The 23,610-nt window shown below is 38.0% G+C and overlaps 1 long non-coding RNA gene across 1 annotated transcript; it reads left to right on the top strand.

The window, feature by feature from the left end:
* Positions 1-333: 333 nt before the first annotated feature.
* Positions 334-23,610, top strand: Gm33246. Its single transcript, XR_383679.4, has 3 exons — positions 334-439; positions 16,481-16,575; positions 23,402-23,610. It is a non-coding gene; the product is annotated as a predicted gene, 33246 (long non-coding RNA).

Raw genomic sequence — 23,610 nt, 5'->3', positions numbered from 1 at the left:
TCAATACCTTCTGTTGTATGACAAAATATACTATATTTCTCAGATTTCTTTTAGCAGTAATATCTCATTTACCATTGTAGACTTTTGGGTATAGGATTCACCTATAAAATATTAAGCTTATATGAGGAAAGTTTAAAAGAATGAAATGAAAAAAGAAAAGGAGAAAATACTGTTTAGTTTTTAGAAAGACATACAAAAAACTGTAGCATTAACTGGGTGCCCCAAGGTATGATAATCTTAATATTCTGATGTATTTTATTTTCCATCACCCATTGCTCATTATAAGGGCATATGCCTATGCATGGTACTTATATCCCTTTGTTTTATTACCAGAGATCATCTGATGGGGATTCAAAGTGGGAACAATTGCTACCAGTACTGGGAACACCAGGGACATGACCACCCTGGCTTCATACTGTGAGTTATCACAGGAAAGAAGGTAATATATTCACCCAGGATAGTTTTTACTATTTATGCAAGATTTAAATATAAATGAAAGTTTTCAGTTTAGTTCACAAAAAGGTTCATATTATTTTGACTTTTCCAGAATAACCGAAATATTTTCTTTGTTAATAAAGGGAAGGCTTTAACATGTTTTCTGTGGTATCTCACAAATGAACAGTGGAGTCTTTGGAAATCTCAATAACAAAGTGCTTTGGTGATACTTCTAATGCTAGATAACACCACTTAATGTGTCTCTTGTTAATTAAGTGTTTTTCTTTAAACTACACTTGTGTGTCTTTCTCCAGCTTTACATTTTTGTCTTGTTCAAATTTGTTTTTGTGTGATTTGTGTGTGTGTGTGTGTGTGTGTGCATAGACAAGGGTGTTTTCAGGTTTGCTATCCTGCTGCCACATTCTTATAAATACTGGTTTGTACTACCTAACATAGGTTCTGATATAATTTTGCAATAGGTATTTTTAATTGTTGAACATCAGTCACAGACATAACTTTATTAGATATATGACAGGAGAAGTCAATCATAGTAATTCTGTATTAGTTTCAGAGAGATATTGGTTTAGAAATTGATTAAGAAAGAAGAAAATGAAACATTTATAATACATATATAATAATATAAAAATAGGTTTTTGTTCTCCAAAAGCAATAACAATAAGCATAAAATTAGTGTTGTGTGGATAAATTAATAATTTCTTTTTTCCCAAGTTTAATTACTATCTGTCTTACTGAAGCAGTATATGACATGGGCAATTATAGTGCTTTCATATCCCCCAAGTTACTGAGGTTGCTTTGTGAGTTTTTATTTTCTTTGGGTGTGCCAGTTTATTTGGGGCTACAAATCAATGCTACTCTAGACATGTAAGAGATCAGACCTTAATGTTTTACCTGGAATCTTAGAAATACACAATAAAACTCAGTAGGGTAGAATAGATCGTTTAATTAACAACACTCATTATTTTTCCTGTATTGGATAAAATATATTTGGGCAAAATAAATTTGTGCTACTGTTGGGAGCCGCCCCCACATTCGCCGTCACAAGATGGCGCTGACATCCTGTGTTCTAAGTGGTAAACAAATAATCTGCGCATGTGCCAAGAGTAATTTTCCACTACATGTACTCTGCCTTTACTCGGCCATGGGCTGCAGCCAATCAGGGAGTGATGCGTCCTAGGCGAAGGATAATTCTCCTTAAAAGGGGACGGGGTTTCCGCCATTCTCTCTCTTGCTCTGCGCTCTGGCGCTCTGGTGCGCTGGCGCTCTGGCTCCTAAAGATGTAAGCGGGGGGGCTTTCGTTTTTGGGGCTTGGGGCTTGCGCTCCTGGCTCCTGAAGATGTAAGCAATAAAGTTTTGCCGCAGAAGATTCTGGTTTGTTGTGTTCTTCCTGGCCGGTCGTGAGAACACATTTAAGAGTTGGTGCCGAAACCCGGGACGAGAAAATACAAGAAAACTCGGGACGGGAGTTAACCATCACCAGCGCAAGGAAGATCCCTCATTCCGGAACCAGAACTGCGGGTCACGGTAATAAAGGTTCCCGTAAAACAGACTGTTGAGAAGGATTCAACTGCATGAATTCAGAACTCTTCAGCTGGGGAACAGGAGTACCAGTGAGTACAGCTTTACAAGGTAAGTCTGGTCTTGAACTTTCTAAGGAAAGTCAAGACAGTCTATCAGAAGTAAAGTGGAAAATAGCTTTACAAGGTATGTTTGGCCTTGAACTTTTTCTAGTGTTAGGAGCCCTTTTGTTCTTTTTCACATGTTATCAAGTGATTAAGATAGGGCTGAAAATTCTGGATGAAATTCAGGACAATCTATCAGAAGTAAAGCGGGGAGAGAGAGTAGGAGCAAAGAGGAAATATGGTGCACAGAATAAGTATACAGGCCTTTCCAAGGGTCTTGAACCCAAGGAAAAGTTTAGGTCAGGTAAGAATACCTGGGGAGAGATTAGAAGGAAGGAAAAGAAAAAAGAAAAGAAAAAAGATCAATTAGCGGAGGTCTCTAGGAGATACTCGTTACTAGATGAGCTCAGGAAGCCAGCTCTTAGTAGCTCTGAAGCAGATGAAAAATTCTCCTCTGATGAAACAGACTGGGAGGAAGAAGCAGCTCATTACCAGCCAGATAAAGTGCTAGTTAATCGGTCAAGAAAAAAGCCAAAAGCGGCTGGCGAAAGCCAGCATGCTGTTCAGCCTCCGGGCAGTCGGCTTCAAGGTCCACCCTATGCGGAGCCCCCACCCTGCGTAGTGCGTCAGCCCTGCGCAGAGAGACAATGCGCAGAGAGGCAATGCGCAGAGAGGCAATGCGCAGACTCATTCATTCCCAGAGAGGAACAAAGGAAAATACAACAGGCATTTCCGGTCTTTGAAGGAGCCGAGGGTGGGCGTGTCCACGCTCCGGTAGAATACGTGCAGATTAAAGAACTTGCCGAGTCAGTCCGTAAATACGGAACCAATGCTAATTTTACCTTGGTGCAGTTAGACAGGCTTGCCGGCATGGCACTAACTCCTGCTGACTGGCAAACGATTGTAAAAGCCGCTCTCCCTAGTATGGGCAAATATATGGAATGGAGAGCGCTTTGGCATGAGGCTGCACAAGCACAGGCCCGAACAAACGCAGCTGCTTTGACTCCAGAGCAGAGAGATTGGACTTTTGACTTGTTAACGGGTTAGGGAGCTTATTCTGCTGATCAGACAAACTACCATTGGGGAGCTTATGCCCAAATTTCCTCCACGGCTATTAGGGCCTAGAAGGTTCTCTCCCGAGCAGGTGAAGCCACTGGGCAATTAACAAAGATCATCCAGGGACCTCAGGAGTCCTTCTCAGATTTTGTGGCCAGAATGACAGAGGCAGCAGAGCATATTTTTGGAGATTCAGAGCAAGCCGCACCTCTGGTAGAACAGCTCATCTATGAGCAAGCCACAAAGGAGTGCCGAGCGGCCATAGCCCCAAGAAAGAACAAAGGCTTACAAGACTGGCTCAGGGTTTGTCGAGAGCTTGGGGGACCTCTCAGCAATGCAGGTTTAGCGGCTGCCATCCTTCAATCCCAAAACCGCTCCATGGGCAGAAGTGATCAGAGGACATGTTTTAACTGTGGAAAGCCTGGGCATCTTAAGAAAGATTGCAGAGCTCCAGATAAACAGGGAGGGACTCTCACTCTTTGCTCTAAGTGTGGCAAGGGTTATCATAGAGCCGACCAGTGTCGCTCTGTGAGGGATATAAAGGGCAGAATCCTTCCCCCACCTGATAGTCAATCAGCTTATGTGCCAAAAAACGGGTCATCGGGCCCTCGGTCCCAGGGCCCTCAAAGATATGGGAACCGGTTTGTCAGGACCCAGGAAGCAGTCAGAGAGGCGACCCAGGAAGACCCACAAGGGTGGACCTGCGTGCCGCCTCCGACTTCCTATTAATGCCTCAAATGAGTATTCAGCCGGTGCCAGTGGAGCCTATACCATCCTTGCCCCCGGGAACCATGGGCCTTATTCTCGGCCGGGGTTCACTCACCTTGCAGGGCTTAGTAGTCCACCCTGGAGTTATGGATTGTCAACATTCCCCTGAAATACAGGTCCTGTGCTCAAGCCCTAAGGGCGTTTTTTCTATTAGTAAAGGAGATAGGATAGCTCAGCTGCTGCTCCTCCCTGATAATACCAGGGAGAAATTTGCAGGACCTGAGATAAAGAAAATGGGCTCCTCAGGAAATGATTCTGCCTATTTGGTTGTATCTTTGAATGATAGACCTAAGCTCCGCCTTAAGATCAACGGAAAAGAGTTTGAAGGCATCCTTGATACTGGAGCAGATAAAAGTATAATTTCTACACATTGGTGGCCCAAAGCATGGCCCACCACAGAGTCATCTCATTCATTACAGGGCCTAGGTTATCAATCATGTCCCACTATAAGCTCCATTGCCTTGACGTGGAAATCCTCTGAAGGGCAGCAAGGGAAATTCATACCTTATGTGCTCCCACTCCCGGTTAACCTCTGGGGAAGGGATATTATGCAGCATTTGGGCCTTATTTTGTCCAATGAAAACGCCCCATCGGGAGGGTATTCAGCTAAAGCAAAAAATATCATGGCAAAGATGGGTTATAAAGAAGGAAAAGGGTTAGAACATCAAGAACAGGGAAGGATAGAGCCCATCTCACCTAATGGAAACCAAGACAGACAGGGTCTGGGTTTTCCTTAGTGGCCATTGGGGCAGCACGACCCATACCATGGAAAACAGGGGACCCAGTGTGGGTTCCTCAATGGCCCCTATCCTCTGAAAAACTGGAAGCTGTGATTCAACTGGTAGAGGAACAATTAAAACTAGGCCATATTGAACCCTCTACCTCACCTTGGAATACTCCAATTTTTGTAATTAAGAAAAAGTCAGGAAAGTGGAGACTGCTCCATGACCTCAGAGCCATTAATGAGCAAATGAACTTATTTGGCCCGGTACAGAGGGGTCTCCCTGTACTTTCCGCCTTACCACGTGGCTGGAATTTAATTATTATAGATATTAAAGATTGTTTCTTTTCTATACCTTTGTGTCCAAGGGATAGGCCCAGATTTGCCTTTACCATCCCCTCTATTAATCACATGGAACCTGATAAGAGGTATCAATGGAAGGTCTTACCACAGGGAATGTCCAATAGTCCTACTATGTGCCAACTTTATGTGCAAGAAGCTCTTTTGCCAGTGAGGGAACAATTCCCCTCTTTAATTTTGCTCCTTTACATGGATGACATCCTCCTGTGCCATAAAAACCTTACCATGCTACAAAAGGCATATCCTTTTCTACTTAAAACTTTAAGTCAGTGGGGTTTACAGATAGCCACAGAAAAAGTCCAAATTTCTGATACAGGACAATTCTTGGGCTCTGTGGTGTCCCCAGATAAGATTGTGCCCCAAAAGGTAGAGATAAGAAGAGATCACCTCCATACCTTAAATGATTTTCAAAAGCTGTTGGGAGATATTAATTGGCTCAGACCTTTTTTAAGGATTCCTTCCGCTGAGTTAAGGCCTTTGTTTGGTATTTTAGAAGGAGATCCTCATATCTCCTCCCCTAGGGCTCTTACTCTAGCTGCTAACCAGGCCTTACCAAAGGTGGAAAAAGCCTTACAGAATGCACAATTACAACGTATTGAGGATTCACAGCCTTTCAGTTTGTGTGTCTTTAAGACAGCACAATTGCCAACCGCAGTTTTGTGGCAGAATGGGCCATTGTTGTGGATCCATTCAAACGTATCCCCAGCTAAAATAATAGATTGGTATCCTGATGCAATTGCACAGCTTGCCCTTAAAGGCCTAAAAGCAGCAATCACCCACTTTGGGTGAAGTCCATATCTTTTAATTGTACCTTATACCGCTGCACAGGTTCAAACCTTGGCAGCCACATCTAATGATTGGGCAGTTTTAGTTACCTCCTTTTCAGGACAAATAGATAACCATTATCCAAAACATCCAATTTTACAGTTTGCCCAAAATCAATCTGTTGTGTTTCCACAAATAACAGTAAGAAACCCACTTAAAAATGGGATTGTGGTATATACTGATGGATCAAAAACTGGCATAGGTGCCTATGTGGCTAATGGTAAAGTGGTATCCAAACAATATAATGAAAATTCACCTCAAGTGGTAGAATGTTTAGTGGTTTTAGAAGTTTTAAAAACCTTTTTAGAACCCCTTAATATTGTGTCAGATTCCTGTTATGTGGTTAATGCAGTAAATCTTTTAGAAGTGGCTGGAGTGATTAAGCCTTCCAGTAGAGTTGCCAATATTTTTCAGCAGATACAATTAGTTTTGTTATCTAGAAGATTTCCTGTTTATATTACTCATGTTAGAGCCCATTCAGGCCTACCTGGCCCCATGGCTCTGGGAAATGATTTGGCAGATAAGGCCACTAAAGTGGTGGCTGCTGCCCTATCATCCCCGGTAGAGGCTGCAAGAAATTTTCATAACAATTTTCATGTGACGGCTGAAACATTACGCAGTCGTTTCTCCTTGACAAGAAAAGAAGCCCGTGACATTGTTACTCAATGTCAAAGCTGCTGTGAGTTCTTGCCAGTTCCTCATGTGGGAATTAACCCACGCGGTATTCGACCTCTACAGGTCTGGCAAATGGATGTTACACATGTTTCTTCCTTTGGAAAACTTCAATATCTCCATGTGTCCATTGACACATGTTCTGGCATCATGTTTGCTTCTCCGTTAACCGGAGAAAAGGCCTCACATGTGATTCAACATTGTCTTGAGACATGGAGTGCTTGGGGGAAACCCAAACTCCTTAAGACTGATAATGGACCAGCTTATACATCTCAAAAATTCCAGCAGTTCTGCCGTCAGATGGACGTGACCCACCTAACTGGACTTCCATACAACCCTCAAGGACAGGGTATTGTTGAGCGTGCGCATCGCACCCTCAAAGCCTATCTTATAAAACAGAAGAGGGGAATTGAGGAGACTCTACCCCGAGTACCAAGAGTGTCTGTGTCTATGGCACTCTTTACACTCAATTTTTTAAATATTGATGTTCATGGCCATACTGCGGCTGAACGTCATTGTTCAGAGCCAGATAGGCCCAATGAGATGGTTAAATGGAAAAATGTCCTTGATAATAAATGGTATGGCCCGGATCCTATTTTGATAAGATCCAGGGGAGCTATTTGTGTTTTCCCACAGAATGAAGACAACCCATTTTGGATACCAGAAAGACTCACCCGAAAAATCCAGACTGACCAAGGGAATACTGATGTCCCTCGTCTTGGTGATGTCCAAGGCGTCAATAATAAAGAGAGAGCAGCGTTGGGGGATAATGTCGACATTTCCACTCCCAATGATGGTGATATATAATGCTCAAGTATTCCCCTGCTTTTTTACCACTAACTAGGAACTGGGTTTGGCCTTAATTCAGACAGCCTTGGCTCTGTCTGGACAGGTCCAGACGACTGACACCATTAACACTTTGTCAGCCTCAGTGACTACAGTCATAGATAAACAGGCCTCAGCTAATGTCAAGATACAGGGTGGTCTCATGCTGGTTAATCAACTCATAGATCTTGTCCAGATACAACTAGATGTATTATGGTAAATAACTCAGCTGGGATGTGAACAAAAGTTTCCGGGATTGTCCATTACTTCCATTCAGTATGAGAATTTTACTAGGGCAGCTAATTTGTCAAAAAGTCTTTTTCAGTATATGTTACAGAATTGGACGGCTGAATTTGAACAGATCCTTCGGGAATTGAGACTTCAGGTCAACTCCACGCGCTTGGACCTGTCCCTGACCAAAGGATTACCCAATTGGATCTCCTCAGCATTTCCCTTCTTTAAAGAATGGGTGGGATTGATATTATTTAGAGATACACTTTGCTGTGGATTAGTGTTGCTTCTTTGGTTGGTCTGTAAACTTAAGGCCCAAACTAGGAGAGACAAAGTGGTTATTGCCCAGGCACTTGCAGCTCTAGAACATGGTGCTTCCCCTGATATATCTATGCTTAGGCAATAGGTCGCTGGCCACTCAGCTCTTGCATCCCACGAGGCTAGACTCATTGCACGGGATAGAGTGAGTGTGCTTCAGCAGCCCGAGAGAGTTGCACGGCTAAGCACTGCAGTAGAAGGGCTCTGCGGCATATATGAGCCTATTCTAGGGAGACATGTCATCTTTCAAGAAGGTTGAGTGTCCAAGTGTCCTTCTCTCCAGGCAAAACGACACGGGAGCAGGTCAGGGTTGCTCTGGGTAAAAGCCTGTGAGCCTAAGAGCTAATCCTGTACATGGCTCCTTTACCTGCACACTGGGGATTTGACCTCTATCTCCACTCTCATTAATATGGGTGGCCTATTGCTCTTATTAAAAGGAAAGGGGGAGATGTTGGGAGCCGCCCCCACATTCGCCGTCACAAGATGGCGCTGACATCCTGTGTTCTAAGTGGTAAACAAATAATCTGCGCATGTGCCAAGAGTAATTTTCCACTACATGTACTCTGCCTTTACTCGGCGATGGGCTGCAGCCAATCAGGGAGTGATGCGTCCTAGGCGAAGGATAATTCTCCTTAAAAGGGGACGGGGTTTCCGCCATTCTCTCTCTTGCTCTGCGCTCTGGCGCTCTGGCGCTCTGGCGCTCTGGCGCGCTGGCGCTCTGGCTCCTAAAGATGTAAGCGGGGGGGCTTTCGTTTTTGGGGCTTGGGGCTTGCGCTCCTGGCTCCTGAAGATGTAAGCAATAAAGTTTTGCCGCAGAAGATTCTGGTTTGTTGTGTTCTTCCTGGCCGGTCGTGAGAACGCGTTTAAGATGCTACCAATTTTTCTTTCTTTTATTTTTAAAAGATCTATTTATTTACTATTTATACAGTGTTCTGCTTGTATGTATGCCTGCAGCCCAGAAGAGAGTACCACATCTCATGATAGATGCTCATGAGCCACCATGTGGTTGCTGGGAATTGAACTCAGGATTTCTGAAAGAGCAACTAGTGTTCTTAATCTCTGAACCATCACTCTGGTGCATCTTTCTCTCTCTCTCTCTCTCTATCTCTCTCTCTCTCTCTCTCTCTCTCTCTCTCTCTCTGTCTCACTCTCTGTTCCCTCTTTCTTTAATTCTTTTTGTGAGATCAAGCAAGGATGTTATTTTTTCTTTTTCTAGAATAAGAATTTTTGGGCTCTAAATTTCTTTACCATTATTATGACATCCATCTTGGTTAGAGAAACAAACAAAACTGATGTGGCTTAGCATTCCTAGCAGTCACTCAAAAGTTAGTGTAGCTACAGTTCCTGTCATGAGCTGTTCTTTTAGTCTCCTTGAGCACCTGTACATACATGGTACATATACAAACTTATACAGGCTGAGCGTGGTGGCACACGCCTTTAATCCCAGTACTTGGGAGGCAGAGGCAGGTGAATTTCTGAATTTGAGGCCAGCCTGGTCTACAGAGAGAGTTCCAGGACAGCCAGGGCTGCACAGAGAAACCCTGTCTCGGAAAAGCAAAAACAAAACAAAAACAAAACAAAACAAACAACAACAACAACAAAAAAAAGCCAAAACAAAACAAAACAACCCCAAAAGTTATTCAGACATACACACCGACATGCACACATACACACATAATTTTACATCAAAGATATGAATTAAACTAGTAATTCTTGTTTCCTAATTTAATTGTTAAGCAGTATATATGCATCATTGGAAATGAGCAAATATATCAAAACATTAACAAAGAATTACCCAAACATATATGAAATTTAAAAATATTTATAAATTTCCAAGAGTATTTCAATGGACAGAATTTTACATAAAATAAATTGAAAATTTTAAAGATATGGCTAAATTAATATTAACAAATTTGTAGAAATAATTGATAATATTAATTAGAATAAACACATATAAACTACAAAATGACCAAATCATCTTTTTATATCTAACATCCAGTCATGCATAGCCTCATTCTTCAGTCACCACTGTTTATTTTTATCAGCTGTAGACATTGCTATCATTACAGTATAAGGAGCCTATGTCAGCACTATTCAATTCATATTCAGCAATACAATGATATCTTTACTTCACCTATGATACAGATCTAACATTAATCACAAAGGTAGATTAGTATGTCTCTATATTTTTAAACAGTTATATTTGTATTTATATAGATTTAAGCTAAAAGACAGAAGTTCAAAGTATAAAAGATATTTATATATCACAGAATAAGGACATAATTTGTATTTGCTCACATTTCTATAGGGCTAGGTATTTCATGTCATGATAGACAGGAAGAGAAGACCATCTGACTTGGTATGAAGCCAAGAATCAGAGAGCAAAGTATAAGTGAAGATACTGTCAATGACCTGTCTCCAGTACCTGACTTTTTCTAACCTTGTCCCCTTTCATAAAGTTTAAAAACTCTCAAAATATTACCAACATTAGGAGGACAAGCCACCAGCTAATAAGTCCCTAGGGGCCATTATGTTCTCATCCAACAAGAATGAAGTACATTTTAATCAGCTATTAGAAAATAATGAGTTTTCTAAGATCCATAGACACATCTTGTTACAACTTGTGTACAATAATAATGTAAAGGGTAATATTACGGTATTTTTGAAAGAAGCGTGCATAATGAAAATATTAACTATTTCCAAAAGACAAGTATTCAGATGAATTCTCTCTGAGTCATTCATGTGTAGTAGATATCTTAAATCTCTTTTTTGCCAAAATGAACTATATAGTTGTTTGATTATAACTTTGTAAAGCAACCTCATATTTTCTGATTTAATTCCTAAGCAAGTTAAAAACAAGTAAATTATTATATATCTCTGTAAGTCTTTAAGTTATAAAAGCAAGTGTTTTTGAATTGTAACATAAAATTGTATTACATATATGTCTAATTATGGAAACTATATACTTTAAATATTTAGTACTAATATTGTAAAGGTAAAGTTTAAAACAAAGTCTTTGTTATTTTATGCATTTCTATAATTCTTAATTGTGAGTTAATAATGCCATATTTAAAAAGACTTTATATGACAGCACTTACACAATAATCTCATGTATTCCATGAGTCTTCTTTTTATTTATCAATAAAGACAAATCATCATTTTTATGAATAAGAGAAAGATTTAAATAAGTCAAAATATACATCTACTATATGAATATTGTTCTTTATTTCAATGTGACTTTTGTTGAAGTATAGTTTATGTTAAACTGTGGTTTTTCCTCTGTGATTTCTTCACACTTAATGAACAGAGCAATAATAGAGTTTTTGAAGAGGGATTTGAAAGCAGGAGAAGCGTAGCAAAGCAGTTAATTCTGCCAATTAGATAAATGTTGTGGAAAGTGAATCTTCTACCACCCTGTGGTAGTTTAGAATCATTGCATATTAGCATACTTCATTTACTCTCTCTGCTTAATTAATGCTTTCCCAATGAATTTGCATTTCAGGTCATATTTAGGAAAAATAAAGAAAATAAGTGAACTCTACTTTCGGCATAAACAGACTTGTTTTAGTTTCACAAGCAGCAATAGCACGCACTTGTTATAAATAATTTACTCAAAAAGCCACAGGTGGCATGAATTATATTTGATTATCTTAGAGATCTCTGAAATTACTTTGCCAAGCTAAGTAATTTCTGCAGGCAATTCTTTAAAATAAAATTATCTATTTTGAAATATCCCTGAATTCCACTTTTCATCTATCATTGTCTTATTTCTCAATCAAATTAAATTTTATTTTCATCTTTCATAGAAAGATAGAATACTGTTGTTGAAGTAGGTTGAGATGATTGATTTCAATTTCCCCGAGCTTGTTCATAATTTATGTTCAATTAATTTTACAATATGATTTTTGCCTAACTGATTCTTCCGAAGTGCATTGACAAAATCTGGTTCATGTTTACTACATAGCTATAAGTTCCTGAAGATTTATTTACCTAAGTATTGCAATATAGGTAACACACAATTGTTATTTTTCTTTTGACTCCTAAGGATACAAAGTACAAAACAGGAATGGAGTAGGGGATTAGGATCAAATACAAAGTACACAAACCATTAAATTATGGACTGAAATAATCACGCCTCTCCTTTTCTTCATTTCACATCATGCTTTAAATGTGAGAATTGTAAAATGAATCTGCATCTTATTTCTGGCTTCCTATCTATCCCTCCAGCATCTATTTACTTTTATCTCCGCTATGCTGTTACGTTCCCTGGCATAGGTCTGAAGTACATCATGGCATCATTGCCCAAGAAAATGCTTGCAACTTCCTCTTAGATCGTGTAAACTATCTAAAGATGATAGCAAAGCATATTTACAGTAGAGTACAAATTGTTATACCAGAGTGTGTGATGTTTTTAGGTTCTCTCTGAAGCTCTGAAACTAGCAACAGGCTTCTAAATCAAGAGAAACTCTTTCTCTGTGTGTGTGTGTGTGTGTGTGTGTGTGTGTGTGTGTGTGTGTGTGTGTGTTCATTTTCCTGAATTCAAAATGAAGTAATAATGGCTGAAAACAAATATTTTCTTGTCTTTCAAGTAGGGAATATATGTGTTATTGCAATACAATTGTTGATTTTATACTCCTTCTTAGTTATACTGTCATTAGGAGCTAACATCCTTGCATAATGCAGAAGGCATAAGTTTCTTCTGTTGTTTCCTGCAAGGTTTTAAACTATTTTTAAAATGAGAAGATTATAAAAGTAAAATACAACTTCTAAATTCTTTTATAACTATTTGCATGTTATGGGTCACTTGATTCCATGCCTACTTCAGCTAAAAGACGATCTTCATTTAAATAATAAGTGTTTCGTCGAGTCTACCCAAATAGGTCTAGTTTTAGCCTTAAATTTCAGTTGAAAGAGAATTATTCGTATGTACAAAATAGGCTTCTCAAGTCAGATAATTAAGCTATAGTTTGTCCTACTTCTTAGTCCTACATAAATATTCCAATGCAATAAATGAACTATGTAATAAAAAAGAACCTCTTTAAAAAGCAGAATAGAAAATAAGTGCTGCTTACCTTTAGAATTAAGATATGTACTAAAGATGTAATACAGATGAAAAAGTTACGCATTAGAAAGTGCCAGGTACTTGTACAATAATTTATTAGGACAATATCAGTTTACTTCTCTTTGTACCTATCTTACTGCTTTATTGACTTTATATCTATAATTATTATTGTCAAACATTTAAGAGTAACAGCATTGCCTGTGTAATATTTTGCATGTTAAATATATCATATCAGCAACAAATTGAAAATACATTAAGGGAGTAACATCTTTCAAACACTACAAAACTTTAGTAATTTATGCAAAGAATGTGACACCTATTTTGATGTATATCCTTCCAGGTGTACTTGACAAATATATCAACAAAATTATATAAGAATTAGGTTTATTCACATGTGTTAAGTTTTGCATAAATTACGTTGTACTAAAACATTTGTCTATATTTTTTTCATTTATTCTATGATATGTATAGTTTTATCAACTGATAAGTATGTATTATTTATTTATTTACATCCCAAGTGTTGTATCCTCCTACTTTCCCGTCACTGACACCCTCCATCATCTCCTTGTCTCTACCAAACAAGAGGCATCCTCTCCCACTGAGGCCAAACAGAAAATCCCTATGAATATTTTATTTACTATGAAAATGCCTAATTTTTCCATCTTGAATGTAGACCATAATTTTTTCATTTTGGTCACCTGTATCTATAGGTGTAAAATGAATTTCTGTAAGTATACTTTCTGCTTAAGTATGTATGTAAATGTTTATACATGAAATCATATTCACTTTTTCTTCAAAAACCACCTCATCTTGTACAAATATTTCTAATGCAATACTTATGTTATTTAGTTCATAAGTCTTTTGTGATGCATTTCATCTAAAAATATCTGAGATGAATTATCATAATGAATAAAAGTCATATTTTCTCTTGTAAAAAATTGATCAAGTAGAATTTTTATTAGATATTTTCTTTATTTACATTTCAAATGTATCCCCTTTCCTGTTTTCCACTCCGAAAATCGCCTATCTGAACCCCTGTCCCCATGTTCACCAAACTACCCACTCCTGATTCCTTGTCCCGGCGGCGTTCCCCTACCCTGGGACATCGAGCCCTCACAAAACCTTTCCTCCCATTGATGTCCTACAAGACCATCCTCTGCTACATTATGTGGCTGCAGTGATGGACCGTCAATGTGTGCCCTTTGTTTAGCTGTTAGTCCCTGGGAGCTCTAAGGGTACTGGTTGGTTCATATTGTAGTTCTTCCTATGGGATTGCAAACTCTTGCATTTCCTTGGGTCTTTTCTCTAGAGTCTATTGGGGACCCTGTGCTCAGCCCAATTGTTGGCTGAGAGTATCCGCCTCTGTATTTGTCAGGCACTGGCAGCGCCTCTCAGGAGACAGTTATAACAGGCTCTTATCAGCAACCATTTGTTAGCATCCACAATAGTGTCTGGGTTTGGTGACTGTATATGGGATGGATCCCCAGGTGGGGCAGTCTCTGGAGGGCCTTTCCTTCAGTCTCTGCTCCACACTTTGTCTCTGTATCTCCACCCATGGTTACTTTGTTCCCCCTTCTAAGAAGGACCAAAATATCTAGTTAAATTCCTTGTTGCTGAGATAAAATGTTGACAAAAACAAATTAGTGGTGGAAAAGATTTTATAAAACATGTAACAGTAAATAAGTTGTATACCTCTTTCATTTCAAAGAGATTAAAAAGGACACAGTAACAGACAAATCCAAATAAAGCCAAACTCCAACAGTATAAATAGTCAATATCTGGCATCAACGAAACAGTCATACTACTTCAGTGGTCAAAAGAACTTGGACAGCTTTGCCATTTAAAACACACTCACTGTCAAATAGTCTCAAGATGGCTCCGCTTCATAATTCCCACTCTCCTGTGCTTTTTCTAAGCTCCTGGCATTTCCTACATAGTAAGATCTCCAATGGAATTGATATTGCACATCATTGCTTCCATTCACAAATTCGAAAATGCCTCTTGTTTCTAAGCCTCAACTTTTTTCCATGGCCTCTTCCTGCCTTTAAAACTTGTACCATGTGAGGGACTTAGGCATGGTTTGTCAGGTTCTGTTGCCAGCTAATGTTTACCCTTTCCCCACTCTCACCTCAAGTCCACCCCATACATATAGTCACTGTGGACTTCAGTGATAATTCCAATGAAATACTTCCTAGAAAACAATTGTTTCAATGGTATTTGTCTTTTGTCACATCTAGATGAGATTGATTTGTTAAAATGAAATGAAGGATTTACTTCAGTAGTGCTGTTTTTGTTTGTTTGTTTGTTTGCTTGCTTATCTCAGCTGACTTTTAAGACCAGGTTACCAGAAAATACCAAATATCCAGGTTTGGATCCAATAGAGTCTGAGGCATTTGGAAACTTCCCTCTTAAATTTCACAAGGCAGGCATTCATCATCAGCACTTTTCAGAACAGTATTTTCTTCCAAACTCCAGCAGAATAACTCACTAAGCTCTGAACACTCAAGATTTATTCAAGCCCAAGATAAACACATGCACAATTCTCCCTTAAACAGTATAGCCAGATCTATCACAGAAACATCCTACTTTATGGAATCAATGTCTGTTTATCTTTTTCTAAGATAAAGCATGATATATAAGTTGGGTTTGTTTGCCTTATGGCGTCCATGTCACATTTTATCACTCAGTAAAATTAAGGCACAAACTAGAATAGGAGCCTTGAGAGGAGAACAGAGACAGAGACCACAGTAATGTGACATACTGGCCTGCTAGCCATATGATTTCTTATCCAATCTAGAACCTGCTACACAACTGTGACTATGCCAACAAAGGGTCGGTCTGCACACACCCTCACATAGATCATTCACTAAAAGGTGACTTACACACATGAACACTTGACAGTATAATAATTACTTTTCTGAGGAGATTCTAAGTTGACTCACATTGACTGTCTGACCAGCATTCCTAGTGTACAGATAGCTTATCAGGCTGAGCAGTCTGCTTTGCCACTGCTTCATTGTCACAACAGAAAGAGAGGAAAAGGAATGTATAGGCACCACTCTTCAAATAAGAGCATCCATGATTGGCTAGAAGACATTCCATAGACTCTACCTCGTAAAGTTTCCATGCCATTTTATGATTACCAAAGCCAGAGGACTAAGCCTTCAACACTTGGAAATTTCAGATCTGTATGTCACTATATATATATGGTATATAGATTAGAGACAGTGATATATAGCCTATTTTTCCCTAAATATAGAGTAAGAGTATTTAATCTCATTGACAGAAAAATTCCCTATCCTTTGTACAGAAAACTGTAGTTATAATATTCCAGTATTATGAATATTTACCATTTTCTCTGGTGCTTTCTTTCTTTCAAGTGGTATTCCCTTAAAATGTTCTGGAATTCACACAAAACAGTCTTATTATATGTGAAATTTGAAGGAGTAGGTATATATTGACATCTCTGGATATGATGTATTTCTTTTTCTTTGCTGTTTTCTGCTGATATAAGAATATCAAATTTAGACTTAGTTAATCGGTGTCTTTTCTGTTAATATTTTACAGTGTCATGAGAAATGAAAGGAGTGCTATGCTAATCTCACATTTGCAACGATCAGCATCAGCTAGTTATTAGCAAGTCAAGATTCATTAACTTAAAGGTATTTCATGAAGCACTGTTCTAAGTATACACAAAATATCGATAAAGATATTATAATCCATTCAAGGTAGCTATGATATTTTTTCTGTGTGTCATCAGAAAAGCTGACTTCTTTCCTAACTTCTACATTTCTCTACTTATAACAAAAAGATATTATCATGATTGCTATTAAATGTTTATTCTGTAATAAGAAAGTCAAATATACCAAAGCTGTATAAAGCAAAGAAATTATATTGAAATTTTCAAGTCATGGAAAATAAATCACTTATAAGTTCAGAGAGACATAAGACAGTGGTTTAGAGATAAGTAATCAGATGGCACAACACAAAGCACTTTTAAGACAATTATTTTACCCACTCTGCTAGTATGCATTTGTCCTAAAATCACAATTGAGCAACCAAAGAAATGAAAGGCAATGCAAATCACCATCCTTTGGTGATATCAATGCATCTGAAAGGTTTATGAGTTGTAGTAAATATGTTACTCTGGTAAGAAATATTTATCATGGGGAAGACTAAGTATGTTGATCAGGGACAGGAGATACACAAGTAATATTTGTATCTTCTACTCTGTTTTATTTCAACATAAAACAATTTTAAAAATATAATCTATCAAATGAAGCATTAACAATGCTTCTAAAAATCAGAACACAGACATTAATATATTATGTTACTTAATTTTACATGTCATTATCCACATAACCATTATGACTATGGAAGTAGATTACTGTTATACTTGGAGTCAATTTCATTTTTAACATATTTATTAACTCATGTTTTTTATTGTTGAAATCAACACCCTACTAATCAACTAATGTCCAAATTATTTCAACTGCTTCTTTAGGCGTACTTTGTAAAAATAGAAAACAGTAGGAATATTAATGATTTATACTAAGGTTTGGCCTAAGATTATAATTATTTTTATTACTTTTATTTTTATCATCCAGTCTTTACCCCCTCACAATCTGCCTTCCCGCAAGTTCCACATCCCATTCATTCTTCCCCCACCCCCATCTCCAAAAGGACATTCCCACCTCCACCCCCACTTCACCTCACTGCCAGGCCTCCCCACTCCCTGGGCCCTCAATTCACACAGAACTCAAGAAGGTTACAAAGCTGAAGATTATAATTCTTAAATGAAAATATATTTCCTTTTCAAAAATACACAAATTCAACTTCTTCTTCCTCTCTCTCTCTCTCTCTCTCTCTCTTTCTCTCTCTCTCTCTCTCTCTCTTTTCTCTTCCCCCCCCTCTCTTTCACACACACACACACATATTCATAAACACACAAACGTGGAAAGATGGCATGTGTTGTCTATTTCTCTGTTGAAGGATGCACCTTTCCTGTTTTATTCACAATTATGTCTGTAAATATGACAGCAAACAAAAGATAAAGCTTTTGATAATAATATCAGTGTTAATACAATACATAAAAGTTTCCTTTAGTAAGATGTGACTTTAGTAGGTAATGCATAATTATAAACTTAATTTTGAAAATATACTTTCAGACACTGAGATAAAAGAAAATGCAATGTATTTCAACTTGAAATGGATCTCAATTTCATGTAAATTTTAATGTTCATCTAGACTTTCTTGTGATAAATAAAAAGCTAAGTAAGTTAATGACAAAGGAATATTATGCTTAAGCTGGCTTTATTGTTATTATTATTATTATTAGTAGTAGTAGTAGTAGTAGTAGTAGTAGTTGTTGATACACGATCTCTACATATAGCTCAGAGTGGTATTGAAATATCATTTTTCCTGCCTTAGAATCCCTAAAATATGGAATTGCAAGTATACAATCACAAATGCATAGAATGTATTTAATCAGTTTATCCTTGATCTGGCACCATTTGCTGAAGGCCAGTCCCAGGAATGACACAGGTTCCAGCAGAATAGAGAAGAAAGAGGGGAAGGAACAGTAATGGATGAATGAGTCAGAGACTATGGCTGGGTGATCGTGCAGGTTTGAATGTCTAGCAAACTGGGTGCTTTATATATACAGACTCCAATGATTTTAAAAGAAATACAGATCATATATAACTCCATGAAAGAAATTGGATCTCAAATCATTTTAGACTATGTAAGCATTTACGACATATTACATTCTATTCTTCAGAACAACAAAATATTAAACATAGAAAAATATCTGTGTCAGTCTACATGAGTTCCCAAGCTTGAAACAATGCATAGTAGTTGTGCATAGGCTAACTTATGAGTTAACCTACCTTGAGAGTTTGAATGTAATAATGATTCTCAATAATAAAAGAATTTTTTGAGGGAATCAGCATCCCAGACCTTAAACTGTACTACAGAGCAATAGTGATAAAAATGGCATGTTACTGGTACAGTGACAGGCAGGTAGATCAGTGGAATAGAATTGAAGACCTTTAAATGAACCCACACACTATGGTCACTTGATCTTTGGCAAAGAAGTTAAAACAATCCAGTGGAAAAAAGACAGCATTTTCTACATATCGTGCTGGTTAAACTGGCTATCAACATGTAGAACACAAATTGATCCATTCTTATCTCCCTGTACAAAGCTGAAGTCCAAGTGGATCAAGGACCTCCCTATAAAAGCAGATGTACTGCAACTTAGAGAGGAGAATGTGGGGAATAACCTTAAACACATGGGCACAGGGGAAAATTTCCTGAACAGAACACCAATAGCTTATGCTCTAAGATCAAGAATTGACAAATGGGACCTCATAAAATTGCAAAGCTTCTGTAAGGCAAAGTACACTGTCAATAGGACAAAACAGCAGCCAAAAGATTAAGAAAAGATCTTTACTAATCCTATATCCGATAGAGGGTAATATCCAATATACACAAAGAACTCAAGAAGTTAGATTCCAAAGAACCAAATAACACTATTAAAAATGGGGAACAGAGCTAAACAGAGAATTTTCAGCTGCGGAACCTTGAAGAGGTCAGAAACACTTAAAGAAGTTCAACATTCTTAGTCATCAAGAAAATGCAAATCAAAACAACCCTGAGATTCCATCTCACAACAGTCAGAATAGCTAAGGTAAAAAACTCAGGTGACAGAAGATACTGGAGAGGATGTAGACAAAGAGGAACACTCTTCCATTGCTGGTGGGATTGCAAGCTGGTAAAACCACTCTGGAAATCATCCTGATGGTTCCTCAGAAAATTGGACATAGTACTACCCGAGGACCCAGATATAGCACTCCTGGGCATATACCCATAAGATGCTCTAACATATAATAAGGACACATGATCTGTGATGTTCATAGCAGCCGTATTTATAAGAGCCAGAAGCTGTAAACAACCCAGTTGTCCCTCAACAGAAGAATGGATAGAGAAAATGTAGTACATTTACACAATGGAGTACTATTCAGCTATTAAAAACAATGACTTTATGAAATTCACAGGCAAATGGATGGAACTTGAAAATATCATCATGAGTGAAGTGACTCTGTCACAAAGGAACACACACTGTATGTACTCACTGATAAGTGGATGTTAACGCAAAAGTTCAGAATACACAAGATTCAGTTCATAGACCATATGAAGCCTAAGAAGATGGAAGACCAAAATATGGATGCTTCAGTGCTTTTTAGAAGGGTGAACAAAATACTCACAGGAGGAAACATGGAGACAAAGTGTGCAGCCGAGACTGAAGGAAAGGCCATCCAAAGACTGCCTCACCTGGGAATCCATCCCATATACAGCCACCAAACCCTTTATTGTTATTGTGAATGCAGGGAAGTTCTTGTTGATAGAAGCCTGACATGGCTGTCTCCTGAGAGACTCTGCCAGAGCCTGACAAATACAGAGGAGGTATTTGACATCCATTGGTCTGGTGGAGGAAATGGAGAAGGGGCAGAAAGAGTTGAGAGGTATTGCAGCTCAATGGAAGGAGCAATAGTATCAAAAGACCAGATTCCCCCAGAGCTCCCTGAGACTGGACCACCAACCAAAGAATACACATGGAGTGACCCATTGTGCTGGCCCCATATGTGGCAGAAGATGGCCTTGTTGGATCCTTAGGACTGAGGATGTTCTATGCCACAGTGTAGGAAAATGCCAGGACTGGAGGATGAGAGTGGGTGGGTGGGAGAGCACCCTCATAGAGACAGGGGGAGGGGGGATGGGACAGTTGGTCCAAAGGGGAGACCTGGAAAGAGGAAAATATTTGAAATGTAAATAAAGAAATCATCCAAGAAATAAGAAAGAGAAAGAAGAAAAAGAAGGATAAACTCTGTAATTATATTATAATCTTAAAAATAAAATTAAAAAAAAAACATTTGAAAGCTTTCCCAATGGTTGTTTTAGGCAAACTAACTTTATTATTAAATTTGTATTTTCTGGAAGCTATATCTCATAGGCTACATGTAGGATGAAGCCTGTAACCTAATCTATTCACAAATCTACTGTTTCTGAGTTTGTGTAGGGGCAAGTGTGCCAAGAGAACTCTGTGGCTTTCCATCATTTTGTGGTTTTCACCACCTCCATGGCAAGGATGACTCCTAAGTAAGGCCTGATAAGGTTACTTCATCGACAGCAGAAAAAAATTACGGGGTGGTGGTGGGGGACACATAAATGAATTGTAATATAAAAAGCCCCCCCTCAAATGTAACACACAGAGCTCAGAAGCCCAGAGTGGAAGACAATGATGAAAAACAGCGTTCAGCTCAGCTTTGTTGAACTGTCACACAGCCCTGCTGGCTCATAACTATTGCCATTGTCATGGCTGTGTCAAGTATGAATGGTTTGTTCAGTGGATTAAAGGAGTTCAAAACCACTAAGGCTTCAACCAGAAAGTGCTGCTAATCATTTTTTCATTAATTATTCATGTGAGCACTTATATAAATGCATTGAACAGTGATACAAACATCACCGTATTTCAGAAATTCATGAAGATTTATTGACTATCAGATCTATTACTAATAATACATATTAAAAAGACTTAAATAAAGAAGAAATACTAACTCTTTTGTGAACTACTTACTGTTAATAAATAGAACAGAGACAGATATTGACACAGATAGTCTCCCCACAATGACAAAACTTGTGTGTGTAGAAATTTTTAAATCTCAAATAAAGAAACGCGAGTTAAATAGAATTTTCAATTAGTATTTAACTTACCATGAAAGTTGACACAGAAAAACCATTTTCACAACTGATTCCTAGGGTCCAAATGTAACAGATGTAGTAAATAAAATGCAGAAGGACACTCATCTGCAATAATGAGGTTATGGTTTGCCATTGTATTTCCAGCACTGGAAAGATGCTGATTCCAGTATCACATGGCCAGGCTGTTATTACAGAGCACAAAATGCCCAAATGATATTTATATATGGTACAATGAAAGAAGAATGATCACAGGCAATGGATTAAATTATTTGGATATGTCATAAAGCATGATGTAAGATAATTTGCTACATGACAAGGAAGATGGGAACAGGATTTTTGTGTTAAAATATTCTGGTATGTAGTATCATATATTTAGCTGACTCAAGCAAAATGAACATAATAATAGGTCAGAGTGATCCTTTTATTGTTTTCACTGTAAATGGAGCCAGGGTCTTTAGAATCCTTTTTAAATTGAAATTTCTCCTACACAAATGCACAATAATGTCTCCCAAAACTGATATCATTAAGCCACATTAGAATAAGGAGTGATGTACAATGTTAATTGAGTGTCTACCATGAGAAGAGACTGCAATTTCCTTATCTGCATTCATTAGATTTTTTTTAACCATTACAATATTTAGCTCTGACAAGAATGGGCTTTTTATAGTCACTCTTTTGAAAAGAGAAATGAGTTTCACAAAGATCTGAGAACTGTTCAAGAATGCAGAAAGGGTGTCCTGGGTCCAGACACTAACTCAAACCTTTAAGTTACACAAAATAAATAATTTTCATAATTTAATCTGCTATTTACTTAAAACTTAACATAGCTTTAAGCAACATCAAATTCACACTATGTAATAGATCCATTCTCTGTATATTTCTAAGGGTGCAATCATGCAAGTAAAACCTGCATTGTGTGTGTGTGTGTATATATACACATAAATTTAAAACATTACATGGATAATCTTTCAAATATACATAACATCTTTCATGTGAATGCATAAATACATGTAGCCAAATTACTTATGTTTTATAGAAATGTTCAAATACATTTACCATGCGTTTAAATTCACAAATGTTACAGATAATAACTTGTGATTTTTGTTTTCTACAAATGTATTTAAATATATTCTGCATAATATTAATTCTTTCTGAAATTATCAATATTAGCTTACTATAGATATTTTCTTAGATAATTGTAATACTATTGTGTCGTTTTACAAAGAAGGAGGAAAAGGTTATCATCATGATATCAGAGAAATTTATGAGAAGTCAAAGGACATTTGCAAAAGCCAGGTGATTAAAGTATGCTTCACTATCTTTATACATATTAAAATGTCAAAGAAAGTCCTGTGTGATTTTCTGGTCAAGTGCTGCAAGACATGTGAACCGATTCCCAGTTGATGCCTGCATTGCTGCGGTTTCATTTCCACAGAAAGAGATTTATGATATATTTCTTGTATGTTTAATGATAAATTCAACTGGAGGGGGAATAAAAGACAAAATTTACAAAGATAGATATACCCTAAATAAGATATCTTGTGATTTTAACTGGCATGTATAAAATAAATTAAAATAAAATAAAGAGAAAACTATGCAGTAGCCCCCCAAAGTGACAAGAATGGATGACTGATTTTCACTTTTATATTTGCTAAGTCGAGTTTTGTGAACACCTAGGCACTCCATTTTTAACACTGCATTGTAACCTCCCCCCCCCCCCCCCAGGCTGAAACCTGGCTGCTCAGGTTTCACTGTTAGCATGAAGAGAGCATCCAGGTGGAGCCTGCTGCCCTATCTTCTGCCACTCCCACTGCTACTGCCTCCCACTGAGCTGTTCACCTGAAACTGGACTCCAAGGATGATTTGGCGGGAATGGGCCCCTTCCCCTCTTTCATAAACCAGTGTCTGGGAATAGTAAAATTGAACCTTGATCA

This window comes from Mus musculus, chromosome 14, assembly GCF_000001635.26.
Source record: "Mus musculus strain C57BL/6J chromosome 14, GRCm38.p6 C57BL/6J".
NCBI lineage: Eukaryota > Metazoa > Chordata > Mammalia > Rodentia > Muridae > Mus > Mus musculus.
Note: the sequence above shows the minus strand (reverse complement) of the source record. Positions and strands in the feature narration are given on the sequence as shown.